The 20,886-nt window shown below is 43.0% G+C and overlaps 1 protein-coding gene across 8 annotated transcripts in view; it reads left to right on the top strand.

The window, feature by feature from the left end:
* Positions 1-759: 759 nt before the first annotated feature.
* The window catches only part of LOC129859250 (microtubule-associated protein 4), a 111,168-nt gene continuing 91,041 nt past the window's right edge, over positions 760-20,886 (top strand). For all 8 annotated transcript variants that reach the window (XM_055928768.1, XM_055928770.1, XM_055928774.1 and 5 more), the window contains exon 1: positions 760-868. The gene's annotated coding sequence lies outside the window, so the exon portion shown is untranslated. The remainder of the gene's footprint in view (positions 869-20,886) is intronic.

The raw sequence follows: 20,886 nt of genomic DNA, 5'->3' as shown, positions 1-20,886 counted from the left end.
TCCAACCTCCATATCACACACTGTAAATATACGTGCGTAGGCGTACATTGTATTATTAATTGGAGAGAGACTCAAATATTACATTCACTTGTACACTGTTTAGATATGAAATGCGGGCAAGTCACTTCCTGTTTCAGTAACGTCTTTGGTCACGTTCGCGGCAATCAAACAAAAACACGAATGATTGGTTGACAATTAGTGCCTCCCACAATGCAGGCGATGGCTGCAAGTTGCAGCTATTGAGGAGCAACTACATAAAATTGCAGTTGAAACTTCATGACCTTTGATCATAGGGTTGTTGTAAAGTTAATGTAGTCGACATGTCGGCGCAAGTCAGATTTTTTTTTACCCCCATAATGCAATACAATTTGAAAGGCAGTGACCACCGACTTGATAAAAGTGATCCGCTCCAACGCGCCCAATGCGATTGATATATGATCTAGCCATGGAGACTATCCGCCGGCGACATTCTGACGTTTTAGTCGGGTTGCGTGATATTCTTCAATGGCTGTTCTTATGGTTGCCTATTGGGCCAATACAGTCCCGTAAAAGGCGTCAAACGTACTCATTGTACGTTCTGGTTGTCTATCAAAGTAAATTACAGAGCCGAAGGAAAACATCAGGGCGTTCGCTTGTAAAATACGAAGCTGTGATTGAAGGTAGCGTCTGTCAAAAGGACATTTTCGCTATTATCATTGGATAAAATTTCAGTCAGTTGGTAGTTTGGGATTTTGATTGGAGGAAACTGTCTGTAGGCGGTAATGTTACCCTGCGGTCACTGAAGCGCAGAACGGGAGGGCGGATCATCATCGTGGTGGCAGCTAAACTCGGAGACTCCCGACAAACTGTCAAAAATATTCAGCAAACGGTGAGTCAACTCAAAATAAACACATCATTTTATTTGGCAAATCGTCTAGCTACCTCGCGTTACGGCTATCATGTTGTTCTGATAAGGTTTGTTGATTTATCAGTGAAGAAGGGACGGTGATTTGGATGAGAAATACGCACGTTACGCATCATAGCAAGAAGTGCATGGGTGAAGTCGCAGTGTCACACCCGAGTGTCACAGCGCAGGAGCTATGGCTGTTCGCAAAGTTATGCAAGCTTGACTGTGTGTGTGTGTGTGTGTGTGTGTGTGTGTGTGTGTGTGTGGCCATAACGTCATTCAATTAGGGCTAAGCAACTGCGCACATGGTTCCTATTGGTATAAGCCTTGATAAAGTGCAATTCAATTCCTTATGTTATGGGACTGTTTTTTGTTTGTTTGGGGGGGGCTTCAGCTCAGTCGGGACCTCCAGTTTAGTCGGGACCTCCCGCAGAGCTTCTTCAAATCCGACTGTTGACAAATGTGAACTTTGAATACACTGCAACATAGTGACATTTGGATCATTTCGATGTTACAGTTTTCTGTTTTGACTGTACAGCCGAAGTAAAAATGTAATTTTAATTTCCTATAAGGCTAGAATAGGCTACGTGTTCTGCTCTGATTTAGTTAGCGGATTAAACTCAACTATTTATGATGGGGTTGAGCGGCGACTAGTGTGGGTTTTTATACGTTTTTATAAAGTTGTTATTTAAAAAACTAACCCGCAATTACACAGAATAGTCTCGTGTTTAATTGCGGGCTTTTTTTGGTTGTTGAAATCTGTAATTTTTCATAAAACCCCACACTAGTAACGTTAGCCCGCTCAACTACATCATACATCTTGGAGTTGAGTTTATCGGCTATGATTTAGTGAATATATTCTCCAAAGCAACCTTCAGGGCTACTACACAGCAGCTGAGATATTGCACTGTAGCCAGAAAGCTGTTTATCTTGAACATGTGCTGTCTGCTTAGAGCAGTTATTGACAATTATATCTTTCACTGCCATGTGTTTCAAAGTGCAGTCTGTAGGCCTATCCATGAAAAGGAACATGTACCCTCTGCCAACTGGCAACCCCATGGCATCACATTACTGTAAACACTGATTTGATTGATTTCTTTACACTATTATCAGCCATTGGGCCTCTTGTGCTGCCATACCTCCTAGATATTGATGATAGGATTGATAAGAGGAAGAGCAGAGAGAGGATTATTCTTGTTATTAGAGAGGAGTGTGGATCCTGCAGGAGATTACTGGACAATCCTCCCCAGATTACTACAGGCAGGAATCAGAGGTGGGTCTATCTAACCCAGCGGTGGCTTCATTACTGGCTATATTCTGTCTGATTGCCAAATGATATATTTTACCTATAGAAACATGCTAGAAACATGCAGGTGAGGGTAACACTATACATTAAGATTCTCTTATACCTATGAGTGATGCTGTAATTACTACAGTAATAAGGTTGTTGTTGTTAGTAATTATAGTATTATTACAGAATAGCAACGTTTATGTAAAGCGTTACTTAGAGCGGCAGGTAGCCTATCGGTTAGAGTGTTAGGCCAGTAGCCGACAAGGTGAAAAATCTGTCGATGTGCCCTTGAGCAAGGCACTTAACCCTAATTTGCTCTAGGGTTGCTGTACTACTAAGGCTGACCCTGTAAAACAACACATTTCACTGCACCTATCCGGTGTATGTGACAATAAAAAGCATATTTATCTTAATTGTGCATATGTTTTCTCCCTTTCTTTGGCACCGCTGCAGTTAGAGACATTTCCGGCACGAATCCACACACTCCTATCAGACCAAATTGGCCAAATGAGGTGGAGGCCTCATCTAATCTGCGTGTGTGTGTGTTTCCATTTCTTTGTCTCGTGGCCCATGCTAGCTTGTAGCATAGCTGAGCTAAGAGGGGAAGTATGTTAGGCTGTGGATTAATCACGCAGACATGTACTTGTTGATGTTTTCGTATCCCAAAGGATAACTTCTGGACTTGTGTCCTGACCTGGAATGGTTCCACTAGGATTACTGTGTCATGTGTCAAATATGTCAAAATGAAAGTAGCCTATCTAGCCTGCCCTGGGTAAAAGTCTGCTAATCATTAGTGACCTTTGGTTAGGCCGTTAGAGGTTTGTATTGGCCAACCTAGTTTTTCCTCATGTCAACTGTATAGTTTCATGCATCCCCTTCTCCCAGTACAACAATTCAAACAGTGGTGATTTCGTTAACCATGCTCACGTTGTTGTCAAAAAATTGTAGATATCTATTTGTGGTTGAAACTACCCATTTTATTGTCCTATTTGGTCTCTGTCCCAGTGCATGTTAATGTAATACCTCTTTCAGCTTCTAGCTGTCTAAACAGGAGCTGGCAACCTGGAAGCTACAAAGTAATCACTCCATTGAGTCGGCACAATAAAAAAGCGCTTCGGAATGGAATGTATTTATTCAGAAACACATCTAGTGGATTGTGGAAGCTTTGGTTTGGAATGCTACAGGGAGGAGACTCAGACAGAGAGAGGAATCCTAAGGTCACAGTGCACGTTCACTGCAAAGGGCAAAAGTGACAAGAAATGTTAGCTTTGGGGTGGAGACACTAACCTTTTACGGCTGTCAGTCGACAGTGTCTACATGCCTCAAGAAGAAGAAAATCTGAAACACAAACAAAACTTTTAGGGAAATTCCTTCAGTGGATTTGTAATGTCATTACACTAACACAAGTTAGGGTTTTTTCTACATCATGCCCTGCAAAGGGGAATGCTTCTCGGTTACACATGGCATGACGTACTACACTCTCTGGAGTTAAAATGTAACAAAATGATCCCCTAAAACTCGACAGCACTGGTGGGAAACGTACCAAGTCCATGTTAAAATGATCTACAACTGTCATTCTTTTAAAATTAGAAGTGAAAGGACTATAGAAATAAAATGAAGGATACCTCAATAGAGACCTATGTGCATAGTGTGCAGTGACACCGATCTTTAGATAAAATCCTTTTAGGCGAGCTCCAACTACACGCATGGGACACATTTTCATTATGCACTAAAACCCTCACTTGTGTGCTTGGATTATTACACAAGGGTGGTTATTACAAAACGACTGAATTAAATTGAGGTTATCAAGAAGGGTACGAATTGATGAACGAGCATACTAGGTGAGAGGGGCCCCCAGTTTAGCCAGCAAGAGTGAATAAGGGAAACCAATTGAGTAGAACTAAGTACTCTCAATTCCTATCCACTCTCCCTCACTCTGCTAATCTGGTCTGATCTGTGTCTCCCATCCCTGTGGCTGCTGCTGCTCACCATGACTCTGTGGGGGTGCTCTTTTCTCTAGAACCCTTGGCAGCGTGTGTTGCAGCAGAGATAGGAAGTCAAGCCACTGTAACTTTAGACCTAGAGAGGCCTGGTCAACCATAGAGAGACAGGCCCTCTTAAAGAGCCTGTCAAAGGAGTTTGGGCCTATGATTTCCCAGGATTCCCAATCACCCATTTCTTCAGTATTTTCAAACGATGTAGTATTTTTCCCCCCTCAATTAACCACCATTACAGCCATGATGGGAGTGGCTGTCCTCAGAGAGCATGCGTGATGCTGTGCGGTCCAGTAGGGGTACTTCAGCTCACACTAGGCCAGACAACGGACAGGGATGGGTCAGGGCCTGTGATGGATATCAGGCGGTGTCGGTACAGTGAGGTAATGGTAACCAAACAGAGGCTGTAGGGCTTAGGGAGTTAGCGTGACTGTCTTCACTCCTGATCGCTGTATCACGGTGTGGTGTACCCCAGCCTCCTACCTCTGCCCCAAGCCACCGATCGTCATGACAACCAGGACACTGTCATTATTGCTGTTGGCCCAATCTGTAGTTGATAGGATCGATTATCCATAATGCAATTACAGCAGCCTTGTTTCTTATCCGTCCGGTCAGTCTGGCATCAATATCGATCCCTGCTCACGAAGGTCGGCTGCTTTTATGGCCACTAACAGGACAGTTACCTGTGAATGTGACTGTAGGCATAAACTGTTATATACTGTTAAATCTATCTATATGGACGGTTTATACCTGTGTAATAGTTACTGTTTTGGCCTATTGGGTAGTTTGAATAGTTTCACTTCTACAATCATGTGTGATAATAAGTTTACTTTTTGTGGGCACATAGGCGATCCATCATTGACAGGGAGAATATGTTGTAAGCCTGATAGGACAGGACTGTGTCTCCCTATAAAAGCATCAATCATTCACTCAATGGAACATCTCTGGGTTCATCTCTCCTAGCTCTGACTGTAAGCGTCTCATTGAGATGTGTGTGATAGTTTTGGACCCGTTCCAGGGAGTCTAATGTGCTGGCAGAAGGGTTCTTGTATTTCCAGGGCGCTCCGAACGGGACTGGAGTTATCCATTGTCTGCTGGCTGATTGGAAGAATATTGGTCTGGGATTGGAATGCAACAATGGTTTATCTCAATTATGCTAGGTTGTCATTTCTGAGAGGATCACGAAGAGTTGTTGGCGTTGTGTACAGCACCTCCCACATTTCTTCTCACCTTCAAGTAGGTTGTGTTAGTTGGTGGTCGGTCATAGTTGTTACTTTTTCACACCTGGATAATAGCAAGTGGAATCAGTCCAAAGACGGCCATTTTACTTTGAGTTTTGTGTAATCACCAATATCGATTGGTATTTACTTCAGTGTTGTTTATTGTTGTGCCAGATTGTGCTGTCTGAGCTTGTCCAGTATCGCTGTGGACAAGTTTCACCCATTCACAGCTTGTGTTTCTACATTAGCCTATCAAATCACCACCCTCTTTTAGTTTGTTTGTGTTTTCTGCCAGTTCAAGGCAACGCTCCTTCCCTCCATTTAGCAGTGCATCAACAGAAACCTATCTAGTTTACATCAATTATGCATTCCTAGTCACCGGTCTTATCACGTCAATTGGTCCATTATCAAACAGTACTATACTGTACAGAGCTTTGCTTGGGATCTCTTAAAAATTCAAAGCTTAGACTGCCACATAGACATTTGAAGTGCAAGCACTTTTTTTATCAAAACAGTGAAAAACAACAGGAAGATAAGATGGAGGAGAATGGATAGAACAACTATGGAATGGAATGCTGGTGAGGTTAGAACGTAAGGATGGGAGGAGATGGAGATGCTATGTGAGACTTTACTTTGGATTAGTAAATGGAGGATAAACCGGCGAGCGATATCATTCTGTGATATCCATAGTGGTCGTCCATAGTCGCCCACGACTTTGAGATTGCGTGACAGCAGCGGGTGAATGAAGAATGGAGAGAAGGATGGAAAGAGGAGTGAGGCAGCAAAGGGTTGGCGGGCGGTGTAATCCCCTGTAACAGGACAACGGTAGCAGCTGGGCCGCAGCTTGGCTTTAACTGTCAATCAGGCCTCCAGCAGAATTATAGCTACCGTGTCGCCTGGGACACTTCCAACACCACCATTATCACCACACAGCTAGACAAAGAGATAGATGGATGGAGGGAGAGAGAGAGAGAGAGAGAGAACCACCATTACCAAAGATAATCATGGAGGAGGGAGGGGGGAGAGGAGAGAGAGCTGCTTTGAGTACCGTTACTTGACGCTCTTTTGGAGTACTTCCTATTAACCATTAATACTACAACATAGCACTGAGCTTTAGTTTATTTGTTCTCTAATGTTCCCTCAGACTTAGGCCCGGCTTAGTGTGTCTGCTACCTGTGTGTTAGTGTTTGTTTTGGGATTAGAATTGTCCTTTGTGTCTGTGCTGCTGTGCGTTCCATTGCGATGTGTCAAGCCTCGCTCTGCAACAATGGGCAGCATAGTTTCCAATCCTGGCAAACACAGACCCAGCGCTGTGTCAGTGCGTGTGTGTGTGTGAACGCTTAGGGTGAAGTGTGGTGTGAGTGTGTGTGTGTGTGAGCGAGAGAGAACCTACATGCACATACACGTAGGAGGGAGACACAGGGAATTGGCACAGGGGAATTAATTCTCTGTCACTCTAACCCAACCCTCACCCTCCCACACAGAGACTCAGACTGGCTTGTCAGACGAGAGAGAGAGGCCCAAGGAGGAGTGGAGAGGGGGATTGGTTAGTACAGGGTGTGGCTTCAGTACTTTTAGAGCAGAAGTGTGCTCTCTCTCTTTCTCCCTCCTCCCTCTTCCAGAGTACAACCTAATGGGCTACATCAGGGTCTGAATTACGTAGAACAGAAATGTCCCTGAGTGCACTAATACCATTAGAGAGAGGAGGACATAGCTACAACTCACAGGACCTCTCTATCTTTTTATATATTGCATTCTTTCGCTCTCATGTCCTCCCTCCTTACTGGATATCTCTCTCGCTCTCCTCCTTGATTTATCGTTGTAGGTCTTTCTGTTTCTGTATTTCTCTCTTCTTTCTGTCTTTCTCGGTCTGTTTTTATCTCTCTCTCTCTCTCACACACACACACACACACCAAGCCACTCCCCCTGCCACTCCAAACAACAAAAATGATTGATGCCATCTTCCTCTCTGACAAGCGGTTTCAACTTGCTATTTGCATTTGAGATTTGTTCCAACAGAATCGGTCATATGGACACTAATACACATTGAGACATTATTTTACTGTAATAGAGGAGCAGTGACCCTTTCTAACGGTACCCTTTTTATGTCTCAACTAGGGCTGTTTGTTACAGTGACCGTATTACCGCCACACTGGCGGTCACAAGTCATGAAGGCAGTCAAATTCCAGTCACGGTAACTAGGCTTCTCCAAGCTCTGATGCTGCTGATGGTCATTAGTAGCCTACCAAACTTGCTAACTGCCTGGTACTCAGCACTCTATTGTCTCTCTAATCACTCTGACATCAATGCAAATGTAATTGAAATCAAATTAAATACTTCATGAGAGCCCATGAGCTCATGTTATGCAACATTTCTAAAGGCTATGCAATTGTGTGAGAAAACAGAGAGATGTCCTCTATTAAAAAGAGGAGGATCCCATCAGCTTTCTATAGGTTGTTCTCTTTACAACAGGATGACACAAAAATTAACCATAGGAATAGCGTCCTCCATTCGCTATTTAAATAAACAGGTGACATATATTTTTTCGTTAAGACACAAACAGCTTACAGACGGTAAGCAATTAAGGTCACAGTTATGAAAACTTAGGACACTAAAGATGCCTTTCTACTGAGTCTGAAAAAACACCAAAAGAAAGAGTCCCAGGGTCCCTGCTCATTTGCGTGAATGTGCCTTAGGCATGCTGCAAGGAGGCATGAGGACTGCAGATGTGGCCAGGGTAATAAATTGCAATGCCCGTACTGTGAGACGCCTAAGAGAGCGCTACAGGGAGACAGGACGGACAGCTGATGGTCCTCGCAGTGACAGACCACGTGTAACAACACCTGCACAGGATCGGTACATCCGAACATCACACCTGCGGGACAGGTACAGAATGACAACAACTACCCGAGTTACACCAAGAACGCACAATCCCTCCATCAGTGCTCAGACTGTCTGCAATAGGCTGAGAGAGGCTGGACTGAGGGCTTGTAGGCCTGTTGTAAGGCAGGTCCTCACCAGACATCACCGGCAACAACATTGCCTATGGGCACAAACCCACCGTCGCTGGACCAGACAGGACTGTCAAAAAGTGCTCTTCACTGACGAGTCGCGGTTTTGTCTCACCCAGGGGTGATGGTCGGATTCACGTTCATCGTCATAGGAATGAGCGTTACACTGAGGCCTGTTCACTGGAGCGGGATCGATTTGGAGGTGGAGGGTCCGTCATGGTCTGGGGCGGTGTGTCACAGCATCATCGAACTGAGCTTGTTGTCATTGCAGGCAATCTCAACGCTGTGTGTTACAGGGAAGACATCCTCCTCCCTCATGTGGTACCCTTCCTGCAGGCTCATCCTGACATGACCCTCCAGCATGACAATGACACCAGCCATACTGCTCGTTCTGTGCGTGATTTCCTGTAACACAGGAATGTTAGTGTTCTGCCATGGCCAGCGAAGAGCCCGGATCTCAATCCCATTGAGCACATCTGGAACCTTTTGGATCGGAGGGTGAGGACTAGGGCCATTCTCCCCCCCAGAAATGTCCGGGAACTTGCAGGTGCCTTGGTGGAAGAGTGTGGTAATGTAACGGATGTGAAATGGCTAGCTAGTTAGCGGGTACGCGCTAATAGCGTTTCAATCAGTTACATCACTCGCTTTGAGACCTTGAGTTGAAGTAGTGGTTCCCCTTGCTCTGCAAGGGCCGCGGCTTTTGTGGAGCGATGGGTAACGATGCTTCGTAGGGGACTGTTGTTGATGTGTGCAGAGGGTCCCTGGTTCGCGCCCGGGTCGGGGCGAGGGGACAGTCTAAAGTTATACTGTTACATTGATGCTGTTGACCCGGATCACTGGTTGCTGCGGAAAAGGAGGAGGTTGAAAGGTGGGTGAGTGTAACGGATGTGAAATGGCTAGCTAGTTAGTGGGTACGCGCTAATAGCGTTTCAATTAGTTACGTCACTCGCTTTGAGACCTTGAGTTGAAGTAGTGGTTCCCCTTGCTCTGCAAGGGCCGCGGCTTTTGTGGAGCGATGAGTAACGATGCTTCGTGGGTGACTGTTGTTGATGTGAGCAGAGGGTTCCTGGTTCGCGCCCGGGTCGGGGCGAGGGGACGGTCTAAAGTTATACTGTTACAGTAACATCTCAAAGCAAGAACTGGCAAATCTGGTGCAGTCCATGAGGAGGAGATGCACTGCAGTACTTAAATGCAGCTGGTGGCCACACCAGATACTGAGTGTTACTTTTGATTTTGACCCCCCCTTTGTTCAGGGACACATTATTCCGTTTCTGTTAGTCACATGTCTGTGGAACTTGTTCAGTTTATGTCTCAGTTGTTGAATCTTGTTATGTTCATACAAATATTTTAAGACAAGATAAAATCAAGAATAGTCCTAAATTCCCTTCGCATGTAGGACCGAAACGATACCAGTATCGCTATACTCATTAGTATCGCTGCAAGGAAACAAATCGCGAAGGGCATTTAACTTCTTTAGGAAAACAGCCCTGATGTTGGAAACAAACATCATTATGTTGTCATCCGAGAGTCACATTTATTTTCCAAGCTATAGCACACAGTATTTTACATACAGAAGGTTTTTAAAGGACCAAAGAGTTGAGTCTGCTTCGTGGTTTCATTTTTGCCATGGAAAAAATATTGCGATACTAGTATCGTCCCAGGCCTTTTAGCATGTTGTTCAAATAGTTGGACAGAAGGGTGTGTTCATAACAATGTAACTGTTCTACCCTGTTAGCTAGCAAATAGATCCAAGTTGGCTAAACTTGAAATATACAGATTAGCTGGTTACTCACTAGCATGTGGACTTGTGCTTGTGCTTGAGAGACTGCTTATAAGACCTGTTGTAACGATCTTCGTCTTCATCGGATGAGGAGTAGGAAGGATCGGACCAAAATGCAGCGTTGTAAGTGTCCATGATAATTTATTATATCAGAACACGAAAAATACAAAATAACAAAGAGAATGAAAGAAATGAAAATCGAAACAGTTCTGTATGGTGAAAACACAGACACAGAAAACAACCACCCACGAACAAAAGTGGGAAAACAGGTTACCTAAGTATGGTTCCCAATCAGAGACAACGATTGACAGCTGCCTCTGATTGGGAACCATACCAGGCCTAAACCTAGAAAACAACACCTAGACATACAACATAGAATACCCACCCACATCACACCCTGAACAAACAAAAAATAGAAACATACAAAGCAATCTACGGTCAGGGCGTGACACCTGTGTTCATTTTCGATAATGTCTGCTACAAGAAGTTAGTCATTATTAGTGAATGTGCATTATTCATGGCATTATTCTGGTTACATTTTGTAACAAAAAGGGCATTTTTGTAGAAAGCCAGATCAGTGATTATTGCAAAAAAAGCAGGTTAAACTTTTCATAAAATAATTGAATTTTTAGTGGGTCTTATGGTTGTGGAAGGCAGGTATAATTTCACCAGCCCTGAATTCATTAGCTTATTGCTGACTGTTTGAAATGCAGTGTATTTCACATTTTATTGTACAACAAAGCTTATGCTTTTTAGGCCATATCGCCCAGCCCTAATTACACTATTGAATAATGCAACCAAACCATATTACACTCTTGAATAATGCAACAATTCACAAGCCTGTGCAGACAATTAAAATGGTTTATTTTCTTGTCCGTAGACATTCATTTAGCTGTTAGTACTTTTATATTCGTATTCCCATACGAATATAAAAGTACAGTAACATTATCATACAGTGTCATTCATATTATAATAAAGTGCATTCGGAAAGTATTCAGGCCCCTTGACACAATACCCTATAATGACTAACCAAAAAACCTGAAATATCACATTTACATACAATACCAGTCAAATGTTTGGACACACCTACTCATTCAAGAGTTTTTCTTTATTTTTACTATTTTCTACCTTGTAGAATAATAGTAAATACATAAAAACTATGAAACAACACATATGGAATCATGTAGTAACCAAAAAAGTGTTAAACAAATCTAAATATTTGATATTCTTCAAAGTAGCCACCCTTTGCCTTGACAGCTTTGCACACTCTTGGCATTCTCTCAACTAGCTCCATGAGGTAGTCACCTGGAATGCTTTCCCAATAGTCTCAAAGGAGTTCCCACATATACTGAGCACTTGTTAGCTGCTATTCCTTCAATTTGCGGTCCAACTCATCCCAAACCATCTCAATTGGGTTGAGGTTGGGTGATTGTGGAGGTCAGGTCATCTGATGCAGCACTCCATCGCTCTCCTTCTTGGTCAAATAGTCCTTATACAGCCTGGAGGTGTGTTCGGTCATTGTCCTGTTGAAAAACAAATGATAGTCCCACTGAACGCAAACCAGATGGGATGGCGTATAACTGCAGAATGCTGTGGTAGCCATGCTGGTTAAGTGTGCCTTGAATTTTAAATAAATCACCGGCAATGTCACCAGCAAAGCACCATCACACCTCCTCCTCCATGCTTCACGGTGGGAACCACACATTCGGAGATCATCCATTCACCTACTCTGCGTCTCACAAAGACACGGCAGTTGGAACCAAAAATCTAAAATTTGGACTCATCAGTCCAAAGGACAGATTTTCCCTGGTATAATGTCCATTGCTCGTGTTTCTTGGCCCAAGCAAATCTCTTCTTATTGGTGTCCTTTAGTAGTGGTTTCTCTGCAGCAATTTGACCATGAAGGCCTGATTCACGCAGTCTCCTCTGAACAGTTGATGTTGAGATGTGCCTGTTACTTGAACTCTGTGAAGCATTTATTTGGGCTGCAATCTGAGGTGTAGTTAATTGCCGATTTCTGAGGCTGGTAACTTCGTGAAAACTTATCATTTGCAGCAGAGGTAACTCTGGGTCTTCCTTTCCTGTGGCGGTCCTCATGAGGGCCAGTTTCATCATAGCGCTTGATTATTATTGCGACTGCACTTGAAGAAACTTTCAAAGTTCTTGAAATTTTTCCGATTTGACTGACCGTCATGTCTTAAAGAAATGATGGACGGTCGTTTCTCTTAGCTTATTTGAGCTGTTCTTGACAATATTATGGACTTGGTCATTTACCAAATAGGGCTATATGTATACCACCCCTCCTTGTCACAACACAACTGATTGGCTCAAACGCATTAAGAAGAACAGAAATTCCACAAATGAACTTTTAACAAGACACACCTGTTAATTGAAATGCATTTCAGGTGATTACCTCATGAACCAGGTTGAGAGAATGCCAGGAGTGTGCAAAGCTGTCATCAAGACAAAGGGTGGCTACTTGAAAAAAAATCTCAAATCTCAAATATATTTTGATATGTTTAACACTTTTTTGGTTACTACATGATTCCATATGTGTTGTTTCATAGTTTTTATGTATTTACTATTATTCTACAAGGTAGAAAATAGTAAAAATAAAGAAAAACCGTTGAATGAGTAGGTGTGTCCAAATCTTGGCTAGTAATGTAAGTATTCAGACCCTTTACTCAGTACTTTGTTGAAGCACCTTTGGGAGCGATTATAGCCACAAGTCTTTTTGGGTATGACCCTACTAGCTTGGCACACCTGTATTTGGGGAGTTTCTCCCAACAAAATGTGGAAAAAGTCAAATGGTCTCAATACTTTCTGAACGCACTGTATACGCTACACAGATAGGTAACATTAGCTAGCTAGCTAAACAAACAAAATCACTTCTGCATCCTCACAAACGTGCTGGCTGTAGTTGAATGCTGATGTTTAGCTGAACCATAGCTAGCACAAGCTCTTAGGCTTATACAAGCTACCTTATTAAAGTTACCTTAGAACAACCCAGGCTTCATTTGATCAATTTCATGGAAGTCATTATATGAGGTAAAAGCAAATTGCGACTGAAATCGTTAGTTATTCCCGAGGGAGTTGCTTCTTGTCTGGACCTCAGTGGCTTAGTGCAGTCGAGCAAAAACATCGAAATAATCGCTTGAGATTTAAAGCTACAGTTTCAGAATGTTACAGGCTGTTACTAAAATTTCAGATAAAAACTCAATTAAAACAAGTCTAAAAAATGTGCTAAATGCCTGTACATTTGAGCTGTTTCTAAAACATTGCTATGCTATTAAAATGTTTACTGTAAGAGTGTTGGCTCAATGAGACGTTTCTGTTTACACTGCCCTGCTTAGAGGGAGGCAACTGTCCTGCGCTACCTGGTATACATTACAGTATACGTGTAGTCGAGAGTATTTTTGCGTAAAGTCTATTACGTATGAAGAGCCTCTGTGTCTGGAGGGAGCAGCAAACCAAACTGCATTAATCACACTGGGTCTCGGTGAAGAGGTCTACAGATCAAAGACATACACAGGCTCTTCAGGGGAAACCCTTTAATATGGAGATGACTGGATGGGTGCTGCCACTCCTCCACAGGCAAGGACAAATGCACAAAAGGAACACATACACGCACACATTTGTGCAAATACTATCTCTGTGGCGCACATGCACACTCATACAAGAACATCTGCTGTTGCATTTACAGATTTGCTTACACACACACACACACATATACACACACACTCTCTGAGCACAGATGACCTGTCTCAGTAATCAGTGTGCCGCTGCAATGTCGGCTCAGAGGATAAGCCCCATCTCTCTCTCCTCCCCTCCTCCTTTCATCCCTCTCTCCTTACACAGCAGTTGGATGGCTGACAGCAGTTTTTTGGGAGGACCTTGTGAGGGCCCCGCCTTCCCTCCCAAGGGCTCTGCTTTTCTTTTTACCATCGATTTACCCAGACATTGGGGGAGAAAGCCCCCCCCCACACACACACACACACACACACACACACACACACACACACACACACACACACACACCACAGCAGGAAGAGCAAACAGTGCTAGTTGATTTCCCTCCAGCTCATAAAGCCTTAGAGGATGTCACCATTGTGTTATTAATATGTTTCTGACATATTATTCATATGTGGAACATACAACACTCATCCCTGATTGAGTGATGGTTGTGTTGCAGCACGTAACCAGACTATTTTGGTCCATGTGACTTGCCATCCTGACATGTTGTTTTCCCCGTACCAGGAGAGGAATGGCACCTCTGTGAAAATTACATCTTGACATGTGGGTGGGTGCGTGAATGGATGTGTTTGTGTGTGTGTTTGTCTATTTGCGCACATGCGTTTGTGTGTGACAGTGACAAACCATCTTTCTTTGTCTGCAACATTCTGAGCAGCAGTAGTCAATGTGAACACCAGGTCCAAGTTGAACAGAGGAACCGAACTGTTTGAAATGGGTGATCACAGAAACCACACGATGACTGAATGAGTGCTATGCCACTGCCGGTGCTCTCCACAGTGTATAATCCACAGGCTTTGTTTTGAACTGGGCCTTCCTGCCTGCTAGGACAGAGCCCTCATGAGACTAACCCTACACCAGAGAGCAGGACAAAGCATGCTGGGGTTTCTGTAGCTTGCTGACCTGGGGATTATTCAAAGGGATACAATGTTTAGAACTTTACAGATACATAATGCATAGATAGAGGTTAGTGATGCACCGATATGATATTTTGGGTCGATATCCGATATTTTCCTTGCCTCCCCAAAAAACAATACTGATACCGATAACCGATATAAAAAAAAAAATTGCGGCCTTTTTAGCATTCTAGTACAGTTAAATAGTACAGTTAAATAGTTAACACACACATGGACACAGCGGTCTGCAGTGCAAGAGGCATTACTACAGTCCCTGGTTTGAATCCAGGCTGTATCACATCCGGCCTAAATGGGAGTCCCATAGGGCGGCGCACAATTGGCCCAGCGTCGTCCACACACGCACGCACGCACGCACGCACACACATACACCCCCCCCCCCCCCCCCCCCCCCACTGACCAAAAAGGTATTTTGTTGGCATTTACGTATGTTCCCATTACCAGTAAAACATAATCAAAACCTATTTCTTTCACTTACTTTCTGTGCTGTTTCGTTGTTCATTTGTTTTATTCTCAACCATGATTGTATCATATATGTCAAGCAGTGAAGTTTCAGCTCTGTCTGTCCGTGGCCTCTCTTCCTCGGTGCGCACTGTCACTGTGTCCGTTTCCATCTTGTCCAGCTGTGTCTGTAACATTTCACATATGTTTCTGCATCGAAGTAGCAGTCCTTGATGCTATGACACAGTAAATCAAATCAAATTTTATTAGTCACATGCGCCGAATACAACAGTGAAATGCTTACTTATGAGCCCCTAACCAACAATGCAGTTAAAAAATATATATATATATATACAGTGGGGAGAACAAGTATTTGATACACTGCCGATTTTGCAGGTTTTCCTACTTACAAAGCAAGTAGAGGTCTGTCATTTTTATCATAGGTACACTTCAACTGTGAGAGACGGAATCTAAAACAAAAATCCAGAAAATCACATTGTAGGATTTTTAAGTAATCGAACCTTAAAGCCGGCGCTCTTCTATTTTCAAACCCTAGCGCCAGGATTGGTAATTTACCGGTCTTATATGAGCTTGCTTGTGCTGAAGTGGGAGGGTTGGCAATATCTGAGGTGTGTCCTGAAAAGTGCGCCAAAGTGCACATTTTAGTATGCTCTGGTGGGATATTTAAGACCAACAGGAAGCTGGTCTTAGCAGTAACACGGTTTGTTATGGCATGGATATTGACAATGGAAGCGCAGCCTATCCAGCCGTGATGCAGTGCCTATTTGTACATGGAACAAGAAAGATGTGCTTTTTGTGCCCGTAAACCTCGTATTTAAAAACGGTTTTGTTTCGTTTGATTACAAACCGAGCATAGCCTCTCCACCTCTCAATGGAGGTAGTTTTTTGTTGTCATTCCCAATACATTCGCCATGTAGTCAAGACTATCAGAAAAGGGTTTGGCTCGTGAGACCACTTTGAAATAAATCTTAATCACCATAGCTTTATTAAAAGATCCCGTTTGGCAGCAGCAAAACAGTGAGCAGACATCCCCTTTTTATCTATGTAGGCTATTACATTATTTTAACCAGCTCCTGTTAGTATTTTGGTTGAGTAAAAAACCCTCCATGTAGGCCTTATGCCCATCATTGAACAAGAGATGAGATAATCCGGTGACACTCATATTTAGAAACATTTAAGTTATTTTCCTGTAACAATTGCTTGTTTTGCGTTTCGTTCGATTACAAAGCAAACCCTTAGTAGTAGAGGTCGACAGATTAATCGGCATAGCTTTCATAACAATCGGTATTTCGGCCTTTTTGGATGCCGGTTATGGGCGATTACATTGCAATCCGCAAGGAAACTGTGTGGCAGGCCGACCACCTGTTACGCGAGTGCAGCGTCAAAAAGGACCTTGTGGCTGCAAGGAGCCAAGGTAAGTTGCTAGCTAACATTAAACTTATCTTATAAAAAACAATCAATCTTCACATAATCACTAGTTAACTACACATGGTTGATGATATTACTAGGTTAACTAGCTTGTCCTCACGGTTGTTTTGTTTAGTTTGTATTCAGTGTTCGTTTTGTGTTTTTTTCCTTTCTCTCAATGAAAGAGAAATGTATTTTGCACACGCTGCGCCTTGGTCCTCTCTCTCACACATAGACGATCGTGACAGTTGCACAAATGTACCTAACCATAAACATCAATGCCTTTCTTAAAATCAATACACAGAAGTATATTTTTTTAACCTGCATATTTAGTTAAAATAAATTCATGTTAGCAGGCAATATTAACTATGGAAATTGCGTTCAGTGCAAGCAGAGTCAGGGTATGTGGAACAGTTTGGGCCGTCTGGCTCATTGTGAACTGTGAACTAATTAATTCAGAATTAAACATAACTATGGCATAACATTGAAGGTTGTGCAATGTAACAGCAATATTTAGACTTAGGGTTGCCACCCGTTCCATAAAATACGAAACGGTTCCGCATTTCACTGAAAGAATAAATGTTTTGTTTTCGAAATTATAGACCAAAGGCTCATATTTCTGTGTTTATTATATTATAATTAAGTCTATGATTTGATATTTGATAGAGCAGTCTGACTGAGCGGTGGTAGGCAGCAGCAGGCTCGTAAGCATTCATTCAAACAGCATCTTACTGCGTTTTGCCAGCAGCTCTTAGCAATGCTTGAAGCACAGCGCTGTTTATGACTTCAAGCCTATCAACTCCCGAGATTAGGCTGGCAATACTAAAGTGCCTTTAAGAACATCCAATAGTCAAAGGTATATGAAATACAAATGGTATAGAGAGAAAAAGTTGACGCGTCATAATTCCTATAATAACTACAACCTAAAACTTCTTAACATGGAATATTGAAGAACTGGGAATATTGAACCACCAGCTTTCATATGTTCTCAGGTTCTGAGCAAGGAACTTAAACGTTAGCTTTTTTACATGGCACATATTGCACTTTTACTTTCCTGTGTTTACTGTGTTTTTGTGTTATTTAAACCAAATTGAACATGTTTCATTATTTATTTGAGACTAAATAGATTTTATTTATGTATTGTATTAAGTTAAAATAAAAGTGTTCATTGTTCATTCAGTTTTGTTGTAATTGTCATTATTACAAATACTGTATATATCTAAAAATCGGCCGATTAATTGGTATCGTATTTTTTGGTCCTCCAATAATCGGTATCGGCGTTGAAAAATCATAGTCGGTCGACCTCTACTTAGTAGGCTACCCTTACCTTTATATAATGCTGGTTCAACAGCAAAGCGTATGGTCATTTATCCGTATAGTGGTCTACTCGTGACATTATTGCCAGCGTTCTTTTGCATTTTTCACAGTTAACATAAGCCTACCTGCAGTGCGTACTCCATTCGGCTTGTATCCATCCCCATTTCCCAAAGAGCGCCTTTGTCCGGTTACCAAAGACTCGCTCCTCCAAACAAAATTGTTTCTGTATAACGCCATATCAACGGTAGGCCTGGCTATATCTTGCTTATTGAGAACGTGCCTTACACATACAATGCAATTTACGGGAGCCTAGTCTTTTTTATTTGAAGAGAATTGCAATGCGTAAAGGCATATATTAGTTAAAGCCAATTACAACAATATTGACTGTCAACACTCCAAACATATTGAGCAAACACTGGATGTTATTATATATATGTTTTTTACTGTAGCTGTCACTCGTTACTGTAGGCTATGCTATTTAATAAACTGTATCAATCCACAATGGACTAGGACGACAATATTCCGTCCCCCAGCCGAATTGGACTTGATGACAAAGCAAAGACTGTCAATAACCTACAGAACTTGAGACAAACACAAGCAGTATAAGCCTTGGAACACCTTAATTGAACAGTGTTCATTCATCAAAACCCAGCCCTTTCGCGCCACCGCCAGCTATTGCACTCATAATAACGGCTGTGAAAATAACAAAAATATTCCTGACACACCCTCGGACCTAAAGCGCTACCGCCAGCACTTAAATGTACTATTGTGTTTGGTATGTTAAAATAGAGCCCCTACAGTCTTGACTGAAAAGGTGGTTAGCCTTGTGTACTGGGCAGAGGGAGCGGGCTTGGCCCATGGAGTCAGCCCTGTCAATCACACGGTGTCTGCCTCGGGTTAGGGTGACACACACATCAGGGAGGCAGGGCATGAGCCTCTGATCTGAGGTTTACAATGCTACCCCACAGACCCACCTCCGGATCATTAAAGGCAGCCACACACACACACTATACCTCACTGGCACAGAAATACAATTCACGGGTGTAGTTCACAGTGCTGCAACTGTTACCCACCTGAGACCCATTAGCAGTGCGCACACATACACACACACACATACACACCTCCCTGGGGTTCCTGTGTGAGGCAGGGCTGCCACCTCCTGCATTCTGAAAGGAACTCGTCTCACATTGTCAGAGCTGTGGCCTCCAGGGTCTTTCTCTCAATCCCCCCCTCTCTCTTTCTCACTCATTAACCTTTATCAAACAGTAACTCCCTGCAGGTCTCCTTGGCAAAGCTTGACTGAACACATACCTATCCACGCTACCACACTCTTACATAAACCACCCTAGCACAAAGAACTAGAGCCCTGCACGGGCATGAATGTTCAGCCCGAGCCCTACCCATACCCGACGTTCAGGCCCTACCCAGGCCTGATTACTTCTGCCAAATGTACCCATGCCTGATTTGCTTCTGCCCTGTCCAAACCCAAAATCAGAAATAACTTCAATTGTTAGTATTCATTAGCTGCTCGTCTCTGACTGTCCTCCCTGCGCTGCATGGGCTCTTCTGCTGGTCTGCCTGTGTGAGTATCCATAGCAATGACTCCGCCTTGGGCTGCTCAATGACAAGATGCAAAGCAGTCAGCTGTTGTGAAATCACCTCTCCTGTCGACTCGGACAATGTTCTGGTCTTATATTTGATGAGGTTGAAGCACTTCTGACACGCTGCTACTTAATAATCTGAACGGAGTTGTTATTTCCTGTAGGATTCAGAAGGGGACAAAGTCCACAGTTCAAGTTATGTAGCTAGTCTCAATTAGCCTAGCTAACGTTAGCTAGCTAGCTAGCCAGCTTTACTATCTTATTGTAGCTAATGTTATAATACGGTTATGTCTACTCTAGTGTCATGCTTGTTGCCATTTCCTACACTTCTGTTTGTCAAGTTGAAGTACATCAATAGAGGCCTAACAGATTGCAATAAAATTTACTTTCCCTCTTTTGAGTTGCTAAAGGCCAAATACATCTGTGATACCTGGCTATGCAAAGATATGCTTTGGAGGTATGAACTTTCCCTGAGGTGAACTATCTAGAACAGGGATGGGCAACTGGCAGCCCGCCAGCCGGGGTCTCAGCTTACTGTTGAGAGTTAGAATAGTAGAATATATAAAGGTGCAATTTTGAAATTTGGTTGTGCGGTTGTGTGTCAGCAGTTTTCCTCTTGTTATGTCAGTCACTGACAACTTTAGATTGGTAAGTTAGTCTAGCCAGCTATCTACACTTGTAATAATCATGGTCGAATTACCAACTGGGGGGGCCCATTGATTTACTTAGTCACTCTCGCTCAGATATCATATTAAAAACAACAACATTTCTCTCCACCCAATGGCAAAATATGCAGAATTGCATGAAATTAGCTTGAAAACTGAAAAATGTTCTCTCTGCCCCATGTGTGGGTATAGATGTAGGCACGCAGACCTGCGAGCCACTGCGGCCCTCACCCCCATCAAAGTTGCCCATCCCCGATCTAGAATATATAGAACACTTGTGTGTAATGAGTCCAGTGTCAGGGGTAATGATAGACACTGTGGTGCACAGTACAGTGCTGTTGATTGTGTGGGCCGGGCTGTTGGTGAACCAGACCAGGAGGAATGTCGAAGAAACGATCTCACTTAGATTAACATCACAGCTTGGCCTGTTGTCATCATCAACTGGCCCACAGTCAGTCACACAACCAGCGGGACTCTACAGCACATTTTCATTCGAGACGTATTTTGTTTCAGCTTTCGCTGCCTCATACTGCCGTTATTTTGGGTGGGAATTATCGGATGGGCACTTCCCTTTTAAATCAGCACTAG

Source organism: Salvelinus fontinalis, chromosome 7 (genome assembly GCF_029448725.1).
Source record: "Salvelinus fontinalis isolate EN_2023a chromosome 7, ASM2944872v1, whole genome shotgun sequence".
Taxonomy (NCBI): domain Eukaryota; kingdom Metazoa; phylum Chordata; class Actinopteri; order Salmoniformes; family Salmonidae; genus Salvelinus; species Salvelinus fontinalis.
This window is presented reverse-complemented; position numbering and strand designations above follow the sequence as displayed.